Source organism: Lynx rufus, unplaced genomic scaffold (assembly GCF_022079265.1).
Source record: "Lynx rufus isolate CCGP_SWC_20201006 ecotype Redwood Valley unplaced genomic scaffold, mLynRuf1.p SCAF_5, whole genome shotgun sequence".
NCBI classification, from domain to species: domain Eukaryota; kingdom Metazoa; phylum Chordata; class Mammalia; order Carnivora; family Felidae; genus Lynx; species Lynx rufus.
The window spans coordinates 81,871,241-81,898,447 of record NW_025814867.1 but is presented as its reverse complement, the minus strand read 5'-3'; positions in this window follow the sequence as shown (position 1 = coordinate 81,898,447).

Sequence of the window (27,207 nt, the reverse complement as noted above, 5' to 3'; positions counted from 1 at the left end):
ATACAGGTGTAAATGAGAGATCTGGGATTTGTGTGCAGGAAAGACTATTCAAAAACCTTTTCTCTAAACCCTACTCAAGACTGTTTTCCACTGTACTACACCAGAGACACTGAGAGGTAAACTTGACAGCTCTGGGTATCCTTGCCTTTCCTGACATGCATCTGTTTAGGCAATCAGCTTCCATCACAGTGGAGAAGTAATATCTCCATGAATTATGCATCCCTTAAACTTGTCTCCATGAACTCACACTGGGAAGGATCCTCAGGCATATCAAAATAAATAATTTTTTTTAATATGCCATGGGACATAACCTCTCAAATAAGTAGGAAATGCCACTAACAAGCTGATTCAATTCTCTAAGCATCTAGTAAAGCAAAGCTTTACCTTAAGTAAACATACCCAGTACAAACACAATGATAGAGATGTCTAAACATGCTAACAAAACTTTTAAACACAGATATGATATCCAAAGGATGGAGGTAATAGTCCTCTTCTATATTGGTAAGATTGCATCATCCTTCAAGAGAGATACAGACAGACTAGAGTGTCCCAAATGGGGGGCCAGCATAGGGTGGGGTCTGGATAGGAGTTAATCTAAGGACCATCAGAACTAAGGATATATTGGATTTGAAGAAAAGTAAATCTGTAAGGAATCCTATCATTATCCTGGATTATTTACATTATATACATTATCCTGTATAAATTACAAAAAAAAAAAGATAGATTTGAATTCAACAGGAACAAAAGGATTGTTTTCAGTAACATTTTTATTTAATACTTTTTGACGATAAAACTATTCCTCCCAAAGAACAGTTAGCTTCCATATCAAAAGCTACTTGGGAAAAAATGGAAATATCAGGTGTGCTGAAGAAAGGATTATCACATCAAGAGCGGGGTGAGATTAGGAAACTTGTAAGGTCCTTCTAAGCTTTGTGATTCTATTAACAAAAATGAAAATACGTTCAAGTAGATAAAAGAAAGGCTTGTTTAGATTATCTTTTATATATTAATCAAAGTTCATACATACGAAAGTTTTGAAATATAAAACCATACCCTAGTGTGATTGCCACATATATTGAGCAAATCAAAGTAAATTTTCATCTGATTATACTCATATCTGTCACATAGTTTATATCCTGTTGCCTAAACAACTCTACTGGCTGAATAAAACATATGTGTAATATGTGATATGATCATTACACTTTCTTGTTTCAGAATTAGTTCTTCTTACACTATTTTTGCTCATGAAACTATAAATATTTTCATTTCCAAGGGGGGTATACAGGTGTAGGTATGAATGTAAGCCCTGGTCAGATTTCACTCATTTCATCAATTATTAGCTCTGTATATTACAAATAGTGATTTACTCAACTACAGGCAGAGCATTCTAGAATTATAAACCTTTTAATTCATTGTTTTCTCAAGCAGAAACAACGTTTAAGCTTATTTTACTATGAAGTCAAATCAAGGAAGGAAGGATGGAACGACTTACCAGTGATTTGGTAGTTTTTGTTAAACTCTAAATTTCCTTTCAAGTTTCAGGTTACTCCTAACCTGAAATATTGAGGCATATTGAGGGATTTATAACTCAATGACTGGGAATTAAAAATAAAAAAATATTTTATACACATATATGTGCATATGTGATATGTGTATATTGTGATATGTGTATATGTGATATGTGTATATTGATATCAATATATGCGTATAAAATATGTAATAAATATATATTTAGCATTTATTGAGCACACACTATGAACCATGTAACTGCTTTAAGGTGTTTTACATATACCAGTTTATTTAATCATCACAATAAACCTATGAGGTAAATTCTTTTATTATATTCATTTTGAAAATAGGAGAACTGAGGTATACAGAAATTAATCAACAGATTTATTTTGGTTCAGAGGCCTGATGCTTAGCCATTAGTATTTATTGGTAGAGAGAATGTACATAGTACATCAATGTGTTCATCATAAAAGTTGGTCAGTAGTAAAGATGTTTTCCTTTCTACTGTTTTTAGCAAGTCAATATTTTGTCTAAATGTTATTATATTTTTATATTTTCATATAATTAATATAATTTCTTTGATAATTTTTTTTATTCAGAGCTTGCTCTTTCTTGCTATTCTTTCTCTCAATTGTTTCTCAGCCTTTTGGCTAAGATCAAGTCTTTCTTTCTTTCTTTCTTTCTTTCTTTCTTTCTTTCTTTCTTTTAAACACACAAGCACAGTACACTAGCATTTTCAATGTTTTTATGACTTTGTGTGGTAGAGGTGAATAGATATTTAGCAGGGGAAAGCGAGTTTCCTTTTTTTCCATGCATAATCTTCATGCCCCACAGCCTTCTGCAAAACTGGACTTTTGGCTGGCAGGCCTGATTTAATTTAGAAGTATCCCACAGTTTTTCCCTTTGTAGATTAGAAGTAAGATACTTAAGAGAACAACGACCCTCTGGAACCATTTGTTCCTCCATGAACTGGCGTAATTGGGATCTGGAAGTGATAACTGGATCTCTGCCATCCTGAGCTGGTTTGAACAACTGTCACATTTTTGGGTTTCTGGTTCTTGATCTGTGAAATGAGGAGCTTGTTAAAATGATCCTTAAGTCCTTTTTCCAGTCTTCCAGTCTCTGATTTACTAAGTCAGGCAACTGCTTATTTGAGAATGTGTTTACAGTAACGACATTGTTGTCGGTTTCATTTCCATAAATATTTCCTGAGCATCTTTTGTATATCAGGCCTTGACAAAGTCACAGGGCAGGAAAAAGAGTTTGTAAAAGATAACCTGTGTCCTAAAGTCACTTAAGGTCTTGCAAAGAAGAGGTTAATTTTAGAAATAATGGCATTTCAATGTGATTGGTACTATACAAATGGTATAAAAAAAGTTTTATGGAAGCATAGTTTAAATACGATTTGAGAGATTTACCTTCTGTCATATTATTTTAGTTGCCAGGGTGCCTGAAGAGTGGCTGACAGATCTCACCCTAACATTAAGTATGTGAACACATGGTTTTTGAATAAAGAGGTATCTTAACCATCCACAGGCCAAGATTAGAAGAGGACTTTAAGGTCCACAATTGAAACCATAAATGGACAAAAGTAATTTTTTTTACATCCAAGATTCACATCTTTCAGCCTCCAAGGATGCTGGTATCAACCTACAAATCAAAGTCCAGGCTTCAAATTATCTTACATAGGATGATCACCATGAAGTATTTTCTCGAACAGGAATCACACACGCTTAGCCTTGTTCCTCTACATTTCTTAGAATATAAAAGAATGCTGTTCCTTCCACTTCACCTTGATTCTTTGTGTCAGCATTTATACTGGTCTGCTCATTACCTGAAATAAACTCTAACTCCCTTGTCTGCCAATTTCCTAGAATTCACTGACCTGCCAAAATGAAGCAATGCCTGACACCTCTCATTAGAATGTATCCTTCAGCCATGAATCTAATTATGAATGTGGGTATGGTAATAGGAAGTTGAATGTGAAGGTGGGGTTTAACTTTGGGCAGAGTTGACAAATGAAAAGTCTGTGAATGTGAGCACAGCTACCTCCCCCTGGTCTGCCCCACAACACTCTCCTTTCAGCCGGTCGTCGCTGAGCAGCAGTGGGGCTCTGCCATTTGTGTTCATTTTTCACTCATGCGTGAAGTCTAGCGTGAAATAACAACAAAACATGCATTAAATTATTGGAAAAAGATTTCCTTCTTGTATAAAGGAGACAGAATGAACTAAAAAATCACTGAAAATGAGAAACATTAAAGTTCAAATAGCACTGTATTAGAATACTTAATTGCTTCATTAAAAATCGTAAAGGATAGAGCAGCTACTTCTTCATGTATTAAGTTTTAAAACACTTTTCAAAGATTCTGAGTTCATTAAGCGACAAAACTCCCAATAAAGTGTTTCCCTTAATTGTTTTGTTCACGGCTCCTTTGGCAAAATGTTATTAAATAATTATGAGTTCTTGAACTTAGTCTCATCGAGGAAAAAAAGTTTATTATTTATGATGATCTGATCTAAGCAACTTCATGAGCCTCCATCCCTATGAGCAAGGGTGATATTTTAGTGAAGGTAAAGGAAATCGAAATAAAGACTAGCCCATTTACTTCCATATTACCAAGATGCGGGATCTAATACTAACAACAATAACCACCAACATTTATTTATTCAGTGCTTCCTCAGCGCCAGCACTCTTGTTTAATCTGCACAGTAATGCTAAGACACAGGTACTATTATTCGCCATAAATTTAAAAAGAACTAACTTTGATAGGAAGGGCTTACATGACTTATCAGAGGTCTCCCAGACAGGAAGTGGTAGAGGGGGGGATTTACACCTGATGTGTTCAGAGTCCACATTTCTAAATACATTCTACATGCTTCCTGAATATAAGCAATTTCCATTCACCCTCTTCTTTTTCTTTTTTAAAAATTTTTATTTAAATTCAAGTTAGTTAACATATAGTGTAATGTTGGTTTCAGGAGTAGAATTGAATGCTTCATCACATATATATATAATACCCAGCTATTCACCATTTTAATTAGAACTAGTTATCTAGAATTATACACCTATCTTTTCATTCTTGCTTTTCTTTGTTCCCCAGAAACCTGCTAAGGTAAACAGAGTATTTGGGAAAAGTCAGAAAAAGTATATGAAAGAGGTTATGCTAACCACATGTATATTTTAAACAACCTCTTTTTAGAAGCAGGGCTAGGTGACTTTTTTTTTTTAACGTTTATTAATTTTGAGAGACAGAGAGACAGACAGACCACGAGCAGGAGAGGGGCAGAGAGAGAGGGAGACACAGAATCTGAAGCAGACTCCTTTGAGCTGTTAGCCCAGAGCCCAACGTGGGGCTCGAACCCATGAACCGTAAGATCATGACCTAGGCCAAAGTTGGACACTTAACTGACTGAGCCACACAGGTGCCCCAAGGGCTAGGTGATTAAGGAAGGAAAAATCAGATGTAGGGCTATAGATTCTGGGCCAGCATTGTTACCTTAGTCCAAAGAATTTCAGATCCTAGGGAGAAAGCTCCCTATAGAACTAAGGATTTAGAATGCAAGGCTATTGACTAAACTACTCTGAAGTAAGCTTCTGTTGGAAATGTTTTTCTAGATCTAATGTCTTAAAATTAAAGCTCTATCCACTTGTAACACAAGCAAACATTGATTCATTTAACTCAGTATTTTTTAAAATTGATTTACAAATATAGATTCTGGGTGCATAGTAAAAAATTTTGTACTTAAATTCAAGAGCATTACAAATGAGTTAAAGACGAAAAGCAGTACAATTCTATTATCACCTCACTGATTTAGACCATCTTTAAAAATTAGCTTTCACTTTCTTGAAAGCCTCATTTTCTCTTTCTTATGAACACACTATTACCAGGGCAGAGAGAAAACTTGATTTTCCAAATGTTTCTCTTCAGGTAGGTTTGACTCTGCTACTAGAAGAGGTTTGTATCTAGGGATCCTGTGGACAGACCAGACAGCCTGCAGCTACTATATGGAAGCTAAAATTAAAATGATGTGGCTTCATTTCTGGTATGTACTGTTCATACCTTCTTGTATAAAGGGATGGCTACTCTTTCCTTTTGTTTCAGGCTCTATCAGATACTCCTGACCTACAAGATACTCCTGTGTTTGGCTTACTGGAGTCATCCTTACTCCATTTTAGGAACATTTCTACATTACTTCCTTTTTGCCACTCCATGACATTTTATGTTTCGTTTTTCTGGTTTCTCAGACCAATTGGTTTTATTACTGACTCCCAATGGTCACCTCATTAGTTTGACTATTTTATTTTGTAATTGCTGTTGGATTTTAATCTTTAATGCATAGCTTCTGGGGTCTGTTCTCTATTTTCAGGTTATTAAAGTAAGAGGTCCCTACTTCTGAGTTCTATTTCAGTGCTATGGAACATGTCCTGACTGGAATTGCCTTTCATTCAAACTCCATCTGACGAGGGATAGAAAATATTATTTCCCTTTACTCAGAATCAGGTAATTGGAGAAAGTAGGGGGGTGGTGATTAGAAAATCTATAGATTAGAAATATCCATAGAATTGGTGTGAAAAAAATGTAATCTATGCATTTCCTATTGCATAGATCTTATTAAAAGGGGAACTAAGTATGGTTGTTTTGCATCCTCAATTTGGCTGAATTTCAGGAACAAATGCACAACATGAGCTAAATTTGTATCCTTACAGTTTTCAGTGCTGTCTGGGACATACTTTTTAGATAAATTATAAACCAGTATTTTATCTTATTGTTTAAATTCTGATAATTAATGTGTATTGGTCACACGATAATACCTTAAGTTTGCTTAGAATTTAGATTCCATTTTTGGGGACACATGTCTTTTGGATACACATTACCTAGAATAGAGCTTCTCAGTATTTTCCAAATAGACTATATCCTCAAGGTGATATTTCTAAAGAGTACATGATAACTTAATATTAAATATCCTTTACTTAGTTTCCAAAGACCACAAAATGCTCTCTATTCTGTAAGTCCTTTCCTATTCTCTCCAGTTGGCTTAGTTTTTCTTTCTGTGCCATTTCATAATGCAAGTACCTTTGCTTTAACTTAAAACTTGACTGCATCTCTGACCCTCACATTGGATTGTAAGGTCCTTGACAGTAGCAACAGCATGTAATCACCTTTGTCTCCAGTCCAGCATCCAGGTTGATTCCTAAATGTGTTGGATAGTGGTAAGTTTTCCCTTAACTGAGCTGCCATTTTGTTTTATCTTTATCAGAATCATATGGCCTCTTTGGAGGTTCCATCTCATGAGCTCTTTTTGGTTATTTGCTAAAATATTCTTAGATTTTTCATTTTTTGTTAAAAATACCAGTTCCTTTTGGAGAGCTGATTGATGGTTTATATCTTAACAACCTTATTAAATTTGATGAAAATCCATACTAACTGAGTAGTCTTATTTCTAGCTTTCTTATTTCTAGTCTTCTTGTTCTAGCTTTCACTTTTTACATTTCAAATAACTCTGACCAGATTACTACACTAGGTATGTTCTTCATTCACACACACACCCCTTTGGGCAAATTTTCTGCAGAAAGGGATACTAATACCTATTCTGTAATGTTGTAGGGATGATTAAAGTTAATAATGTATGTAAAGCAAATGCTTAGTATATATTCAATAAATGTTGACTATCATCATAGTTTCACATTCAGTTGGATTTTATAAAAGAGCAGTATGTTGGGGTGTTTACTATCATTATTACAATTGTTCAGTTGAGAACTTAAACAAACTGAAGTGGCAGGCTCCAAATCACATATCCAAGAGTAGAGATTGTGTTGAACCTTGAGCAGATTGTTCTCTCATTCTCAGATAATTTTCACATTGGAGAGTAGCAGCATGCTAACATGTAGAGAAATTAGTGGTAGATCTTTTTTAGAAGTGTTTGCAAGTTAAAATAGGAATGGGCAGTGATGGAAATGAAGATACTCTGATGGTAGAAGTTCTGTCAATTGAGGAAGTTCTCAGGAGCCCCTTAATACACAACAGAGAACAGGTCACTATATTGTATACCTGTGAAAGTCTTCTGTCTCAGCTAAGAGATGGACCATGCAGACTGATACAGCTCTTTGAGCAAAGCCATTGCAATATATATGTGTATATATGTGTGTGTGTGTGTGTGTATACACACACACACATATATATATACGTATATATGTATATACGTATACATACATATGTGTGTATATATATATATGATTTTTAAACGGTATACATATATATATATATAGTTCTCTGTGACTGAAGCATGATAAAATGTATATGTATCGGGATAGGTATTAGAGGACAGAAGATCCAGAAGGCAGATTGGTTCATTTAACAAATTACAATTTTTCTCAGTTATGCTCCAGAACTGGGCAAAACAATAGAGGCATAAAGAGGTGAGACATGCCATTCCTCTGCTTGAGAACCTCATTCTGAGACAGGAGGTTGAAAAATAAGTTCAGTGGCCACTGTATCTTGTACAGTGAGAACATACAGGAAGGAAATAACCTCATCGCCTCTGCCTGGGGGTTCAGAGGAAAGTTTCATAAAGTAGGAGATATTTAAGATTTGAAGGATGTGTGAGAATACTAAATGATGAGGAAACATTACATGCAAAACCATTTGTGGATTAAAGTGCATGTTCTAGGAAAAGTATTAAATTGGGGCCAGAATATATAATGACTGGGGGGGTATAATCTTAATCTTGGAAATGGAAAATTAAAAATATTAATACTAATAACAAGATCATTGCTTCATATTTAAAATGTATTCAGGGGCACCTGGGTGGCTCAGTTGGTTAAGCGTCCGGCTTCGGCTCAGGTCATGATCTCACGGTTTGTGAGTTCGAGCCCCATGTCAGGCTCTGTGCTGACAGCTCGGAGCCTGGAGCCTGGTTCGGATTCTGCATCTCCCTCTCTCTGCCCCTCCCCCACTCATGCTCTGTCTCTCTCTCTCAAAAATAAATAAACATTAAAAAAATAAAAAAGAAAATGTATTTAATACAGAAAGTCCAGATTTAACACACATTCAGTGCATGCCTATTAACAGAGCATTTTATCATAGACATGGATTTTTAAACCAACGTATGAACTAGTTAATAATCACAACTTGCTTATTTTCATTGAGCTCTTAAATATACTTGACTCCAAAGTACAGAGATTAGAGAAGTATGAGCTATATATAGTCAGAAAGACTAAAAACCTCAGCAACTAGAACAGACATTTGCTTACTGGCATAGGTACACTGAAGGATGTTCTCTCCTCACATTACCAACATGTCAGGATTTTTAACAGATGTTATTAGGATGCCACAGCAATGCAGAGATGTATGTAAGCTGAGAGCATAATCACTATGAGGACTGAAGGCTGATGATTTGACTGTGTTGAAATTACTCGGGTGTCCCTCTAATTTGTCACATGACTTCATGTTTAACTCTGTTATATGGTTTTTAAATCTGGGTTCTTGATGATTTCTTTTTCTTTTTCTTTTCATGAAGTGGATGATGATTTGTAAACTGACTCTTCATGTTCCTAAACCACTGAGCATTTTAAAAATTAGTTTCCATGAAATAGAAGTGGTTTCAAAGGAAGTCTTGGCTCAACTAGCTTCTGTTTGGGGATTTTGACTGCCAGGATATCCATTCAAAGGAAGATGGTGATTTCTAAATTATTCTATTTTTACTTTGATATCCTCCCTGTAACTCTACAGTTTTCTCCACACTACTTCCCAGGATTTCCCTCATGTTTGTCTTCAGGATATGTTACCATTAGCAACAGTGATTACTGGCCCTCCTTGTTCCATCAACTACCAAATCTTGGTGTAAAAGTGGAAAAACCTTGTAAACATAATTGTTTACGGAAATATTTTCACATACATTAATAATGGTGATCTTTTCTATTTTTTTTAACATGTTGACATATGAAAAGCAAGTGAGAATCAGCAAACTAATCTTGATTATTTCATGTAAACTGAGCCAAAACAATTAACTATAACAGTATGGAGACAACGTTAGATTTTCACTTGATCTGTTAACTCACTTCATTTTCATGCAAACTTGAACCACAAATGTTAATTGAATGCCTATTTGTACTAAGTATTGTGTTAAGTGTGAAAATGTTCAGAAACTCAGAAAAAAAATTCTGTTTTTGAGAAATTCACCAACTAGAGGGAGAGAGAAACACATAAGATTAGTTTTTATAAGGATTCTGCAGAATTCACATGATGTAATGTTAAATCTCTATTCTTTTGGGTGAAAAAACAAACTTCATTTTTATGCCTTAGAGACTTACAGATTTCAGGATAAACTGTAACTATAGGATTTAGATATGTTTGGGACATGTCTGGAAGTTCAACAGTAGGGATTTATCTGGAATGCCTTGGCATGAAAGACCAAAGAGCTTTATGGGAAAGAACTCTGTAGCAGTGTGAGTTAAGATGCATAAAAAAAAGCATTCTCATAAAAAATGTTCATATATCACTGGAAGGAGGGAGTTTTCTTTAGTCCTTCTCTTGTGGGTATGTCCTTGAGTCCTAATGAGAGGAGAAAAAATATGAGTCTCTAACTTTCTGCTAAAGATATGTGGTATGTGCAAGTCATGGTGGAGGTGCACATGTTAGTCTAAGTGGGCAATACCGTCCAGCAATGGACCAGAAGAAAAGTGGGGGAAGATGAAATGCTTTCACATATATTGGCAACTCTGACAACAACAGAGGCATCATGCTGTCTTCTGTATAGGCACCAGCAATTTTGGCCTGGGCACTGGAGCAATGGCTACTTTGGTAGTGTCTCTGTGGCTTAATGGTGATTTCAGCATATTCAGCAGCCATTTTCTTTCCAGTGGTCTAGAGAAGTAGAGGAGAAAAAATGGCAGATAACACAGAGAGGAATAATTTGTGAACAAATGTATGCTACCTTTTTGGAACACAGAGAGATAAGCTGGTAGAGTTTGAAGGCATCTGGAAGTACTCCCAACACTGGATAAAAATAGAGAGCATCATTTTGTATTGTTATTTTAACACCAACTAGACCCCACTTTTAATTTCTTCAGGCTATTTTTCTCTAGAGAAAAGTGATCTATAATTAAAACAATATTCCCACGACCCTGTGATTGTGACCTGAGCCAAAGTCAAGAATCGGATGCACTCAATGATGGAGCTGCCCAAGCGCCCGTGAGGTTAATATAATGTTATGACAAATGTTAATTGAATCAGTTTTAAAAAGATGCATCTGAGACACTTACATACATTCTGTAAACTCATATTCCAATAGGCACCAGTTACCTACTTCCTACTTCTCAGCTTCACATCCACCTTTTTTTTGCCCTGCTGGATCTTGGGGATCTTGCCAGGTGGAGAATGTAACCCCTCATCAACAAAGGGCACAGGAGTGAAATACAAGGTGATGGAGTCAGGAGGAGTATTCTCTGTTGGGTCCCCACCACTTCTCCATTATTACTCGGTGAGGGAGCTTCAGTGGCATCCTCAGATCATGCCTAGGTTTTCCCTAGGATAAACCACTTGCAAGGAGCTCAGTCCTGCCACATCCTCTGTCTGCAATATGGTTCTTTCATAACTCCCTTCCAATAGTTGAAAATCGCTCCTATCCATTTTTCCCTGTGCAAATGACTGATGTTATATTTGTCTCCTGATTAGACCCTGGACCTTGACTGATATATACCATTTTCTATTTTACTACTGAAAGTAATGTAAATATACAAATAGCAAATTTAGCAAAGTTCTAAAAAGATCATTGCTACTTTTCTCTTTCATGGCATAATGACAATCTGTTGTTTTCCTTTTTATTTTGGTGTCCAGGAAACTCAGAGTCCACAATATACATGATTGGAAAATAATGGAATCCTCATACTAGAGTTAGCAATTTTTTTTATGAAGAGCCATACAGTAAAGTTTTTCAGCTTTGTAGGTCATATGGTGTCTGTTGCAAATACTCAGCTCTGCTGTTGTCGTGCTAAAGCAGCCAAATAATACAAAAATTAAGGGGAGTGATTGTGTTCTAGTAAAACTTCTTTATGAAAACAGGCATCAGGCTGGATTTGACCTTCAGACTGTCCTTTGCCAACTCCTGCTTTAGAAAATAATCTCATCACATGGATCCATAGTAAAAATATCACATACTAAAAATATAACCTGTGAAATCTATTATTCTTATTTTAAAGCCATAGTGCTATAGAAAAAAATGTAAAGAGTTGAATGGAGCTTCAAGTTAATCTAAAATGACTTTTAACTTAGAAAGGGTACAGACTTGGTAAACAGAACGTTTAGCTATAGAATCAGATGTTCATTATGAACACTTGCATTTTCTACCTGTGAACCCATGGGTAGTTTAATTTATCTCTTTAAACTTTACTTTCCTCTAGCAGAGCATGGAAATATTAATACTTTACCTTAAAAGTATGTGATAATGGTTAGTATAACACAAACATTTAATGAATATTTAGTCTTGGAGTCTATTTTTTTAGGCAGAGGAAGCAAAAACAACAACAAAAAGGAAACTTAGATATGAAGCCTGCTTTTGAAGTACATAATAGTAATTTGGGGGATAAAACTGGTACATGAGGATAGTTGATATAAAGGCCCAACTAAGTCATGTAGTGTATTATGAAGTCTACTATTTTAGCACTTGTTAAATATTATATCCTTTAAATAATTGCTCAGTGTTAGAGGAGATGCTGACCACTGGATCAGAGGAGGGATCTGGGCAAAGAAGAGAAGACAGCTGGTGTTATATCAAGTCCAACTACCCTAAATAGACTATTTAAAAAAAAGAAGAGACTGAGATACCTTTATTTGTCAAGGTCAAGTGCTGTCCATTATCAGTTGTCATAGGGGCTTGATAAAAAGTTGACTTCATTTAGAGAGAATAAAGTTATGTTTTCTCATACCCCAATTTCTGATTATATATACATTATATATGTATATATATGTATACATATACATATACAAATATATGTTATATACATATATTTGTATCGATAAATGCAATATATAAACATATTTGTGTATATATACATATATAAGCATATATATGTATATATGTATATACATATATAATATACTTTATTATAGGTAAATGTAAATATGTAATGTATGACACATATATGGAGAAGAATATAGAGAAAACATCTGCAGAGTTCAATTGTCACAAAGAGAACACTTCTGTAATCATCACTCAGTTCAAGAAATGAAATAGTGCCCCACTCATTCTCCTCCTACTCATATTTCTTCCCTGTGAATGAGCTTAATAATATCAATTTCTATTACTATCCTTTAGTTTTGCTTCTATTACTGTTTGGTTTTTGAATTTCATATAAATGGAAAATTACAGTATATATTATCCTTGACTCAGTCCTTTTGATCAATAAGGATTAATGATATTCAAATATGTCATTAGCTTTAGCTAATGTAGCTTTTCATTTTCATTGCCACATAATATTCAGTATATAAATATGCTGTCAGTTAAATATCCATTCTTCTGCTCTTGGGTTTTTCTAAGTCCTTGGCTATTATGAAACACTGCTATGAACATTTTTATATGTGTCTTTTGGTGCATATATGTGTGCCTTTTAAAAATATATGTAATACTAAGAGAAATTCCTCTGTCATAAGATATGTTTCTTTTGCCAGTTGATGGGTTTTTTATTCCCAATAATGATTTTTTTTTGTACCAAAGTTTACTTTGTGTGATACTGATAGAACTTAAAACATTTCTTTTGTTTGTATTCTATATCTTTTCCCCAAATTTTTAACTTCAACCTTGTTGCACTCTCATATTTTAGAAATGTTTTCTTGTAGGCTATTTTTTTGTCTTTTATCTTTCCTTTAGTTAGAGCTCTTAGTCTAGTTATAAGAACTATAACTATTGGTATAGTTGTATTAAAATCTGTCCTCTTTCTATTTGCTTTCTATTTATCCCTCTTCCTTCTTTTGTTACTCCTACCTTCTGCTTCTTTTGGGTATATATAATGTATTTATTTGGTTCCACTTTTTCTTTTGTTGGTGAAATGTATTTTCTTTTTTTTTATTGTTCTTTTTTTGTGAATGCTTTAGGAATACAATATCTTTGACTTAGTCTAATATTAATTAGTGCTTTTACCTTAAGAAAATCTAAGTTATTTAAAACATTTAAAATTTTTACTACTGCATTTCAGCTATATGAAATTGTATATTTTAATTCTCTTTCTTTTGATATACATCTACATACACATATATCCTAAGACATTGTGATTTGATATAGTAATCATTATAGACATAGTCAATGTTTATTTAGATTTACCTTGATATTGACCATCTTTATTGCTCTGCATTCCTTTCTGCACCTCTAATCTTGCATTTGAGATTCTTTCCTTCTGCTTGAGAAATGCTCCTTGTAATTCCTCTTTTTTGGGAAAAATTCTCTTTATTTTTTATTTGTATGAAGGTAATTTTATTTCAAATGAATTCTTGAAGATGTTTATCATTTTTTTTCTGGGTCTAGCATTCTAGCTTTGTATGTAGTATGTTTTAACATTATAAAGATAATATTGCACAGTTTATTTTATTTTATTATTTCTATTAAAGATTCCGCTCTCAGTCTAATTATTGCTTCTTTAAAAATGTTTTGTGTGTTCTTAGTTTCTTTTACATACTATTATTGTTTCAAATTTTCAGGGTTATGAGTAAAATGTAGTTTGGTCATAATTGGCTTGGATCTCATAAACCTTCTTAAATTTCATATGTTTTATCAAGGGATAAATTTTATCCATTATCTATTCACATATTGCTGCTGCTTCTTTCTCTTCTGAGGCTCCAATTATAAACATATTAGTGTATCTCACTGAATTTTTATGTGTCTTACCCATTTTTTTTTTGCTTTTTTCATTCATTTACTTCCATGATTCATTAAGATGTTTTATTCTAACCCATCTTCAATGTCACTGATTCTCTCTTCAACTACATCTCAGCTGTTAAATCCTATCATTAAATTATCAACTTCAGTTTTGGAATCTTTCAGTTGCAGAATTTCTACCCTCTAGGTTTTTTGTCTTATTTATTTGAATATAGTAAACACAGTTACTTTGAAACTTGGTCTGGCAGCTCCAAAATCTAGAGCCCCATTTAATAGGTTTCTATTATATTTTGTTTCTGCTGATTTTAATTCATATATTCTTGTCACCATGTGTTCCTGATTATTTTTGATTAGATATATTTGTAAATTTTTGATATGATTTGAATTGGGACTGTAGTCTCTGGAAGTCCCAGTTTACATTTAATACACATTTTCTCCAGTATGTATCTCTTTTAAATTTAAACCAAAAATATATAGAAGTTTATCAGAGATCTCCCACCTTAGCTGGTACTCAAGTGTAATTTTTAGCCAGCCACTCCTATAAGGTTGTCAAAAATATGACTCAAATTATCTTCCTCTTAGAAGCATTTAACAGTACTAGTAGATTCCTGCAGGGGCAGTGTCTAAAATGCTAGGCTCACCTTCCAGAGCTTCATTTTCTGTTTTTTTTTTTTTTTTTTTTTTTTTTTTCATAGCCACACTGAATAGGCAATTCTTCACTGACTTAGCTCTTCAAAGACTCTCCTATAAATGTATGTATGTATGTATGTATGTGTCTATCTCTTTATCTAGTCTCTATTACCTATTTATCCCAGCTTCACTAGCTATCTTTAGTAGAAGAGTTGGTCTAAATTAACTAAGTTTACTGAATCAGAAATGGGCTCTTAATTGCCAAAATGTATTTCTTTACTATTTTTCTTTGAAAGGTCAATTTAAAAATGTCCTATCATGCTACCACACTATTTTGCTGAAAAATTATTTTAAAAAAAGATTCTTAATTTTTTAATTCTAAGAATTACTATGTAATTGTAATATAGTTAAACTGTTAACTCTGAAATAAAGTAAACTCAAATTAATTTTCATTGAAAATTGATATTTGATGTTTACTAAGATATGTTTCCCCTTTTGAGAAGATTTAAATGTCTTTGGATAATGAGGAACACCTATAATTTGAAGCCAACAGTGTATTTTTATTTTTATTTTATTTTACTCTTTTTAAATTTATTTTATTTATTCTGAGAGCAAGTGAGCAAGCATGAGCTGGAGAAGGGCAGAGACAGAGTGAGAGAGAGAATCCCAAGCAGGCTTCATGCTGTCAGGGCCCAATGTGGAGCTCAATCTCACAAACCATGAAATAACCTGTGCTAAAATCAAGAGTCAGATACTTAAGTGACTGAGCCACCCAGGTGTCCCCAACAGTATGTTTTTAGACATAAGTTTAGTAAAAGACTTGTTTAAACATAACCTATTATTTTATTCTTTTTTTTTTTTTTTTCTGAGAGGGTACAAGTGAGTGAGGGTGGAGAGAGAGACATAATCCCATGGGTGGGGGGAGAGACAGAGAGAGAGAGAGAGAGAGAGAGAGAGAGTGAGAAGCTGGGCTCACCGAAAGCAGGGCTTGTTGAAATATTACTTTAAATAATTGTTTAAATATCACTAAATTCAAAATTACCAAGTATTACTAAATTACTAAACTATTACTATATTAAATATTACTAAAATATCTTCCTAAAACCTACCTGTGTTACAGTGTTAGGCAGATAATAATCAAAGGTGCCTATGCCCTAACTCTGTGAAACCTCTAAATACGTTACCTTACACACCAAAAGGAACCTTGTAAATATGATTAAGAGTATAGACCTTGATGAGATTGATCTGGATTATCTTTAGAGAGTCCAAATTAAGTACATGAGTCCTTGAAAGTAGAGCATCTTTCCCAGCTGTAGTTAGAGAGGTACAATGTGAGAAGGCATGAACTTTGTTGCTGCCTTTGAAGGCAGAGTGGGCTATGAGCCATGGAATGAAGGTGGCCTCTAGAAATTAGAAAAGACAAGGAAGAGAATTTTCCCCTTTAGACTCTAGAAGGGAATGAAGTTTTGCCAATCATCTTTACTTTTAGCTTAGTGAGACCATGTCTGACTTCTGACCTATAGAACCAAAATATAATAATTTGTGTTGTTTCAAGCCACTAAGTTTGTGGTAGTTTATTATGCTAGCAATAGAAACTAACACACCCTCCAAATGAGTTCATTTCGATTTCCTTTCATGCAATTCTTTCTTCCTACTGCTCCAGTGTGGTCTTTTAAAAAATAATAAGATAGATACTAATACTCTGCAATCATATAAAGTATAATGGATACTGTTAGATTAACTTTATTTTATGGGAAATTGAGGTTAGAAAAGTTGAGTTGTCTAAGGTCACAGAGCTAACAATTTTCAGTGCTGAGATTCAAAATCATGCAGTCTGGCTCCAAAAAGCCATGCTCCTAACTAGTCTATACCACCTTTCTTCATTTTAAATTCTTGGTCAAAATCTTTTAGTGACTTCACACCTCACATAGAACTGAATTCTACCTGCTTAACCTTTGGTAAATTGTTATCTACCTATCTCCTGTTTCTCCCCTTGATGCCTTTGTTTCAGCAACAATGGCCTAACCTAACTAATCCTACCTCAGGACTTTTGCATTCATTATTCCAGATGTCTGGAAAACTCTTTCTTCAGATCTTTGCGAACTGAATCCTTGTTTTTTAGGTTTCTGGTTCAAATGCACCTTGCTCAATGAGGCTTCTGTGGCACTTGGTCATACTTATTATCCAGTTTTATTTTCTTCTGGAATTTTTCTGTATTAACATTGCCCTTTAAATTTATTTTTTTGGCTTATGTATTTTCTCTCTGCTCACTAGAAAGAAACCTCCACCAAATGTGCGATTGTGTATCTCTTGCTTCTGCATTCTACCAAACTAGAATAATGCAGGCAGTGGGCACATAAATATTTTTTTGAATGAATAAGTGATCTCATACACACTCATAAGCATTTCAATGCACTTTCTACAGTACTCGAGGAGAGATGGTGCTCTGGAAATTACACAGATTTTTCACCTGCATTCATATCAATCAATAATTGCAGAAATTGCAAATTATCAGAAAGCTTTTTAAACATATTTAACAGGATTTTGAATATCTACTATTCCTATTTAAGGTGAGTATATTGGAAGGCAGATATATTTTCTTGCTTAAGGAAGGCAATGAATAAATGACTAAATTATCCTACAAAAAAACAGGGATCAAGTTACCTGAAGGGAAGGGAGATAGAGGGAGATGATGATTTAACAACTGCTGCTAGGCCTCAGGGGAGAAACCTCTCAAAGTTCCATTGAGGTGTGTACAATTTCATTCTTTTCCTTTGCTCCCTTCTCTCCCCAACCCAAATATCCAACAGAAACCTCTTATTTCAAAATATTTTAAGAGTTATGTTTTGGTTTTGGTGTGTCTGGTTCTAGTTTTTTTTTTCCTTTTTTAAAAATACTTTTTTTTAATGTTTATTGATCTGAGAGAGAGAGAGAGAGACAGAGCATGAGCAGGGGAGGGGCAGAGAGAGAGGGTTACACAGAACCCCAAGCAGGCTCCAGGCTCTGAGCTGTCAGCACAGAGCCGGACATGGGGCTGGAACTCAGGAACTGCCAGATCACGACCTGAGTCAAAGTGGGATGCTTAACCTACTGAGCCACCCAGGCGCCCCTTTTTTTCCTTTTTAATTGTTATTGTTCTAACATTTGAGACTGATTGCATGAAAGTCAAATGCTCTATAAGAGTAAGGCTGTTCATATAAGCTCCATTAAACATTTATTTCTGCACAATTTATCATGTATTAATAACAAGTATTAATGTATTAATGTATCATATATTAATAACAACAACAAAAAAAAACCACCCAAGATTCTTTAGAGAGTCTATTTCAGTAGCTAAAGAATGTTAAGAGAACATAAATGTAAATCTTCTTAACACAGTTTATTCTCATGTGCTTGGGTTAACCCAATGTCCCAGTTATTGTATCAATCATGTACATAAAATACCAAAAACTCACTTCTTTTTCAAGGAAAAAATCTAAAGACTTAGAAATTCTAAAGCCATATTACTGAACCTGTGAGAGATGGAGAAGACACCTCAGGAACTAATTATAAAGGTCTAATTATAGCTGTCATTTAGAGGTCTGAAGTAGTGGACGTAAGCATTGGTATAGGGCATCTGCAGTAATTAAACAAACCTATATTATGTAAAAAGAAACTTACAAATAAAAATTTATCTTACGTATACAGTTTAATGTTATATATACATAAAGAGACTTTGCCATTATTTTAACTTTTAATTACCATTATCTGACCTACTATCTGTCTGCCTGGGCCAATCATTTTTCGTGTGTGTGTGTGTGTGTGTGTGTGTGTGTATTTATTTTGAGAGAGAGAGAGAGAGAGAGAGAGAGAAAGAGAGAACGAGCATACACACATGATTGAGGGTTGGGCAGAGAGGGAGAGAGAGAATCCCAAGCAGGTTTTGTACCATTAGCATAGAGCCCCATGCAGGGCTTGATTTCATGAACTGTGAGATCATGAGCTGAGCTGAATCAAGAGTCAGACACTTAACCGACTGAGCCACCCAGATGCTCCCATTTTTCCTTATTTTTCTTTATTTTATTTAAAATTTTTTTGTTTTTAACATGTATTTATTTTTGATAGAGAGAGACAGAGCACAAGCGGGGGAGGAGCAGAGAGAGAAGGAGACACAGAATCCGAAGCAGGCTCCAGGCTCTGAGCTGTCAGCACAGAGCCCGACGCGGGGCTCGAACTCACAAAACACGAGACAATGACCCGAGCCGAAGTCGGATGCTTAACTGACTGAGCCACCCAGGCACCCCATTTTTCTTTATTTTGGTGAAGTAAGAACTGAGTTACAGCCAGGTTAATAGTCCATGTTCTACATGACTTACAGGGTTGTGAAAATTAAATAAGATCATAGATATGAAAGTGCTTGGTAAACTTTAAAGGACTGTGTGATTGTGAGTTTTTTGTGACATACCAGTCAATACATAGGCAATGACATATAACAGAATACTAGGTAAAAGAGTTCATTGTATACATTAAGTGTAAAATAATAGTTAGCATTTAATGGGGCGCCTGGGTGGCGCAGTCAGTTAAGCGTCCGACTTCAGCCAGGTCGCGATCTCGCGGTCCGTGAGTTCGAGTCCCGTGTCAGGCTCTGGGCTGATGGCTCAGAGCCTGGAGCCTGTTTCCGATTCTGTGTCTCCCTCTCTCTCTGCCCCTCCCCCGTTCATGCTCTGTCTCTCTCTGTCCCAAAAATAAATAAAAACGTTGAAAAAAAATAAAAAAAATAGTTAGCATTTATTGAATGCCTATTATGTGTCCAGTACTGCACTAAATGCTTTATAGATGAGTTCATTTGATTTTATCAAAACCTTAACTAGTTGGTAATATACTGATGTCCAAACAGATGAAGTCTGCCTGAGGACGCATTGCTATTATAAATCATCACTATAAATTGGTTTAGTTTTCATGAAGAAAAAAAAAATTAAAAAGAAAATTCCATCTAATTCTGTCAAATTAGAATGGCAATTGTTATTAAATTATACTTCTCAAAGTTTCAGAAATTTTGAAGTATTCCTCTGGATCAACCTGAACAATCATTTTTGATGAGCAACATATATTCAATCAACAAATATTTTTTAACTCTTACTAAGTGCCAGATACTGGGCCATGTTGGTTTTAGGATAAGCACAAGTTCTGTTCTCATGAGACTATTTAGCAGGTGATGAATACACGTTAAAATAATGATAGAAAATTGTAAAGCATTTTTATATTTGGAAAGTTTTATGACTGGGGAGATGAAAGGTGTTAAGGGAGAAGTAGAAGGATCAAACTTCTTGAGAAATGCCTCTCTAGAAAATAAGAGTAAGCTAGATCAGCCATAAAGGCAGAGGTGGGTGATGTGCATTCTTAGCAGCAGAAGCAACATATGGAAAATCGGATAGGTACATTTGAGCAGCTTGGTATAGTCAGGCATTGCCAGAGGATGGGCATTGCCAGAGGGTTGATGAGTGATTTCTAGATGTTAAAGAAGAGACATGCAGAGGAAAGATCACAATTGCCTTATTGGGCTAATAAGAAATTGATATTTTATTATAAAGACAATAAGTCTATTGAAAGTTTTTAAGCAGAGGAGAGAGAAGGGCCCATAAGTTTTTTATAAAAATTGCACAGCTAGCTGAAAAAATAAATGAGAAGAGAAATATAATGGATAGAGTGAAACCCTTATAAAGCTGTTATACAGGAGAGACATGTTAGTGGTGGATGACGGTAGTGGCACTGGGAAACACAGTCATGAATTGACCTGAGAGCTATTTAAGAAATAGAATGATAGGATGAGGTGATGTATTGGTGTAGCCAAGACTGTGCCTTTTGAATTCACTTTTTAGGGAGTGCCACTGCTAAAAACACCCCTGCTCCAGACAATTAAGCTCTCTTGTCCAAGGCTGCACCCCTTCCTAGGGTGGCCCTCATCCAATGATTAATAAGTCTGGGGATATAAATGTTCATTCAAACATAACCATAGTATATCAGTTGAGGCTTCCATTGAGACTACATTGCAACTTTTCCCTCTATCCAATCCTGTTTCCATCTCTTCGCTTCCACAGCTGTTGATCCCAAGAGAACTTCCTACTAGACTTGTGAAACACGGATTTCTGCCTCAGAGTTTGCTTCCCAGGGAACCCAATCTGTGGTGATTGGCTAAGGAGTTGGGGTATGTAATGAAGAATAATAATTTCATCGACTACTAGATTTCTGTATTGAAAACTGGGTAATAGGTTATTTAATGAAATAGGGAATCCCAGAAAAAAAAAAGCATATTTTTTTTTTCAAAAAAATTTTTTTTTTCAACGTTTATTTATTTTTGGGACAGAGAGAGACAGAGCATGAACGGGGGAGGGGCAGAGAGAGAGGGAGACACAGAATCGGAAACAGGCTCCAGGCTCTGAGCCATCAGCCCAGAGCCCGACACGGGGCTCGAACTCACGGACCGCGAGATCGTGACCCGGCTGAAGTCGGACGCTTAACCGACTGCGCCACCCAGGCGCCCCCCCCAAAAAAAGCATATTTTAAGCAGTAAGAAGTTGTATTTGCCAAGTGAAGCTATTCAGGTATCTCTTGTCTCTTCAGATCTGCAACCCAGGAGAAAAACCATGGAGGTTGAGAATAAGAGGGATAGGTAAGGGAATTAAAGAATTGACTAGAATGTTTAAAATCATGACCAAGAAGGTGGAAAAATAAACTGATGAGAATATGAAAACACATTATAATCTCTAAACTCTTTTGTGAAGAACCATAATTTGGCACATGTTTTAACATGGATTCTTGTAAAAATGAAAGGAGCTAAGAAACAATATCATGGCATGCTTTTTAAATTTTTTTAATGTTTATTTATTTTTGAGAGAGACAGAGACAGAATGCGAGTGCGTTAGGGGCAGAGAGGGAGACACAGAAGCAGAAGCAGACTCCAGGCTCTGAGCTGTCAGCACAGAGCCTGACATGGGGCTTGAACGCACAAGCTGTGAGATCATGACCTGAGCCGAAGTTGGATGCTTAACCAACTGAGCCACCCAGGCTCCCCTCATGGCATGCTTTTTAACATGAGACCTAAAGATCAATTTGTTGGTGAGAATATTTTCTTTCTTACATTCTCTGACTGTCTTGAGAGCAGTTAAAAATGTTTCTTCAGGGGGCGCCTGGGTGGCTCAGTCAGTTGGACATTGGACTTCGTCTCAGGTCATGATCCGGCGGCTTGTGAGTTCGAGCCCCGTGTTGGGCTGTGTGTTAACATCTCAGAGACTGGAGCCTGCTTTGGATTCTGTGTCTCCTTCTCTCTGTATCCCTTCTGTGCTTGCATGCTCTCTCTCTCTCTCTCTCTCTCTCCCTCAAAAATAAATAAAGATTAAAAAAAGTTAAAAAAAAATTTCTTCAGAGCTCAAATTTAACCAGCTAAGAAGGACCATGAAAGTATTTCAGTTCATTTGACAGGAATCTTCTAACAAAAAGAATGCATCTTAAAATAAATGTCTATGGGTGAAAAAAAACATTATAGTACAGTGGAAGTTTGGTCCTGTCTTTTAAGGTCAAGAGCACTTTTGGCTTTTGTGTGATCCTCAATTCAAAACATCTGTCTTTATTAATGATGTGGCAAAGAGGATCATGTAAGATTTGGCAGCAAAGGATTGGCTATCCTAAAATCCAACAAAGAAGACACTCTTTAGGTGCTTCTTTGGATCTGCCTTGCAAAGAAATAAATCCATCTTTGCTGCACTGAAAATTGCCCAGTCAAAAAATTGTGGCTGAAGAGAAAACTATCTGTCACTCATGACTTGTTTTTTATTGACCAGAAACCAGATCATAGACCCAATTTTCTAACCCAGGGAAAACAAAGTAAAACCCACGGCTGAGAACTTTGAGTGAACAAGATGTAGATTTTCCAGTTTATTTGAACAGATATTAGATACACAGAAGACAGAGATTGTAATTATGGGTTGAATAGAAGCTCAGAATCAACCACATGGCATATATTAATACAAAAAATATGTATCTACTCACCATGGAAAATAATTGACATGGACTGTATTCTTACAGTTTTGGGAAATAGAGTCTCTGTGCTGGATTATCTTCTGTTTACCCCTCCAGAGCCTCTGCTTACCTGTCTCTACCTGCACTTTGCCTGAGGGGAATGATCTTGGAAGCTACACTAGCTGGCTCCTTGTCTTCTAGCGTTTAGTTGTTTTTCACCAATAGAAGGCACTTCCAGGAGATTCTGTGAGAGGGAAGTCAAGTCAGGGTTTTATTTCCCTGGTCAGTATTCCTCAGGGGTTGTTATTTGCCTTAGCTTCTGGCAGGTGACCATCCTCTCTCTACTCAAAATAGCTCCCTTACTTGACTCCTGCAGGAGTCAGGGTGGCAGCAGTACTCCCCTGTTACTACACCGAGGGTACTGAGCTAGCTTTTATAGTTTCCCTATACCAGTCCCATAGCTTTGCCAAGAATCCATTTTTGAAACCCCCTTCCAGTTACTCACTTTGAGGTTGCCACTTTTTTCCTACTGAGCCTCTAAACTGAACCCAAGTAAAGGTTAGTACATGATTAATTGTTCTTCGAACCTTCTCAAAATCTTGGCATCAGAATAGGATTTAATTTAATATTTTTGAAGTCTACTGCAAACCTGTAGCTAGGCTTCTAAATGTGTACATTCATTATAATTGTATTTTTTAGTGCCTACTATGTGCAAGGAACTGGACACAGAGATAAATCAAACACAAACCAGCTCTCAAGATGCTGGTCATGGGTAAGAAACACAGAGCATATTAGAAACGTGGATGACAGGCTTTGGAAATTTAGCACTTGTGCCATATTTCTGATTCCTAATTTTATATTTGATTTTATTTTCAGTGTTTCTTTTGAATTCCTTTACTTTTGGTCTACATTTGGTTTGTTTTATGCACTTTTGTTTTCATAGTCTGATAATTTAAGGAGCTATGTTATGATTGCAATCATTTCTTTACCTAATAATGTTTCCCAGTTTATAAGCTTTGCACATTATCTATTGTCTCCCTGCTTGAAAGAATGAGAAATTTGTGTACATATGTCTTCTTACCTCCTCTGCTGGCTTCCTTCATTTCAATTTTTTATTGTGTGGTATTTTTACAGTATAAAGATTTATAACTTTACATTCTCCTCAATACCATAATTTCAAAGTGGTTTAATGTTATTTATATTTAAAATGATTTAGTGTTCATAGAATTCTCTTTTATAGCATAACTTCTGCCATTTAGAGTTATTTTGGGTCATTGTTTACTTTGGTGGGTTTTGATATTAATAACTTTTACATGTTCTTTTTATAGTCTAAAGATATTTATTAGTATTAGATGCTGCAAATATTTCCTTGCTGTCTTTAACCTTTCCGTTAACTTTGTCTATCATAAACACACGTCTACATAAAAACAAATTCTGAATTTTAACGTAATTAACATTATCAACTGCTTATCTTATAATTTATACTATATTTTATTTTATTTTCATTTAGAGAGAAAGAGAGCATGCACACAAGCAGGGAAAAGGGGCAGAGGGAGAGAGAGAGAATCTTAAACAGGCTCCATGCTCGGCAATGGAGCCCAGCTCAGGGTTGGACCCCACAATTTTGGGATCATGACCTGAGCTGAAATCAAGAGTCACTCAATCTACTGAGCTCCCCAGGTACCCCTGATTTATATTTTAAAAATGAAAAAAATCCTTTTAATTGGCTTATAATTTTATCTTTTATATTTAACTTTAAAAACTCTCTTGGAGTTCTTAGAGCCTTTTTTTTTTTACCAGAGAGTGAAACAGTCTCCATGATCCCACCTACTAAGGGCACGTTTTCCTTTCTGCTTTGTGTTAATAACTAATCTTTATTGAGCACTTACCCAATGCCAACCAGTGTCTAAGAGCTTTCTCAACTAATCTTTACAACAACCCTATAAGGAGGTACTTTATTTTGTTTAAAATATATTTTTTTTAATTCCAGTTTTATTGATGTATAATGGACATGTAAAATTGTAAGATGTGTAAAATGTACACTGTGGTGAACTGACATGCATATACACTGTGAAAGGATTCCTCCCACCTCTCACCACACACATCCACCACCTTGCATTGTTTCCTTAGGGGCGCTGTGCTAAGTGAAATAAACCAGACAAAGAAAAATAAGTGCTGCACAGTATCACTTATCTGTGGACTCTAAAATTTAAAAAAAAAAGTCAAGCTCACAGAAACAGAAAGTAGAAAAGTCACTGTCAGAGGCTTGGGGAAGGGGGGAATTAGGGAGTTCGGTAAAAGGGTGTAAAGTTTCATCTATAAGATGAATAAGGTCTGAGGATCTAATGTACAACATGGTGACTATGGCTGATAACATTATATTATATAATTGAAATTTGCTAAGACAGTAGAACTTAAATGTTCTCATTAAATGAATGAATAAATAAATAAATGCACCGTTTTTATTTCCTATTTTATAAAAGAAGAAACTGAGGCATAGAGCAGGGAATAATTAGGCCAAGAACATGTATCTAAGTACCAGAACCATATTTTGGGTGCAGGCAGTGGGGTTCCAGTGTCTATGCTTGTAATCCCTACATTCCACTCATCTTTATTCCTTATGTGCATGAGTATTACGACACTAAGTTCTCTGTTTCTTTTTCTATTTTTTTTCTTTTGGTGTAATTTGTTCCTGAATTAGTGCCACAATAATTTTTATTAATGTGTCTTGCAATATATCTGGTAGGATGAGCCTTTGTTCTCTTTCCAAATTGAAATAATCATCTGTGGACTTTATTCTTCAAGGTAAATTTTAAAGTAGTTTTCCTTAGTTCCTCAAAACAACAACAAAAAAACTCTTTTGGTATTTGATATAAATTTGTGTTGAATTTATGGATTAATTTGGGGAAGCACTGATATCTTTGTAATGTTAAAAACTCCACCCATGAACATGAAATTAATCTCTGTATTTGCCTCAGGTTTTATGTCTTTTATGTCCTTTAATATAACTGAAAGTTTTTCTTCATAAATTTCTTATGCGAGGTAAATTCTTTGTTAAGTGAATTCCTACCTTTTTTCTCCCAATTGTAAATGGTATCTAATATATACCCCAGTTGGATATTACCAATATAAACAAATATTCATATTTTGCAAGTTCTTCCTGTATTTAGAATCCCAGGTGAACTCTCTAATTCGAATTTTTTTTCATTATAGTTTTCGATGTAGTTAATTCTATCATCTGTGCATAATGACAGCTTTGTCTCTCTGATCCTTACATCATCTATTGATTTTTTTTTTCAATCATAGGCCCTGGACCTTTCATTTTATTTCTGATCTTAAATATGTCTAAATATTTTTCATGAATTGTGAGATTTCCCATAAGTTTTTGATCAAATTAAGAAAGTTTCAGTCTATTCCTAACTTTAACTTTTTTTTCTAAATATAAATACTTGTTAATGTTTATCAAATGTTTTGTCTGTATCTATCAATCATTTGATTTTTTTCCTTTATGTCACTACTGTAATGGATCATCTGAATTTCTGAGTTAAATCTAGTGAACAAAATATATTATTTTCAAGACACTTTTGTGTTTGATTAGCAGACATTTTATTTAGGATTTTTGCAACTATATTGATATTTGAAATATGAGTATGATTTTTGTGCTATCCTTATTACAGTTTGGGGCTTAGGTTCATATGGTCTCATGAGCTTTCCCTCTATTTTATTTTTTTTCATAGCAATATGCTAAAGCAAGTTTGTGAAAATTAATCACACAACTGTTTTCATTTGGGGAGTTTCTTGGAGGATAGGGAGGAATAGTTCTTTGATTCCCATTTTAGTTTTTATATTTTTTAAAGCTTATTTATTTTTGAGAGGGGGGAAGGAGCAGTGAGAGCCGGAGAGAGAAAGCATTCAAAGCAGGCTTCACACTGACAATGTGGAGCCCAATGTGGGGCTCAAACTCACAGACTATGAGATCGTGACCTGAGTCAAAATCAAGAGTCAGATGCTTAACCAACTGAGCCACCTGGGAGTCACACCATTTCAGGTTTTTGAAATGATTGTTGGATATGTCAAGTTTTATATTTTTGTGTCAATGTTTCCATTTTGTAGCTTTCTGTTTTGTCCATGGAGGTTTTTAAATTTTGCAAATTTCCACTGAAACCTATTTATTACGTTATTGATGATATTCCTTTACTATCTTAT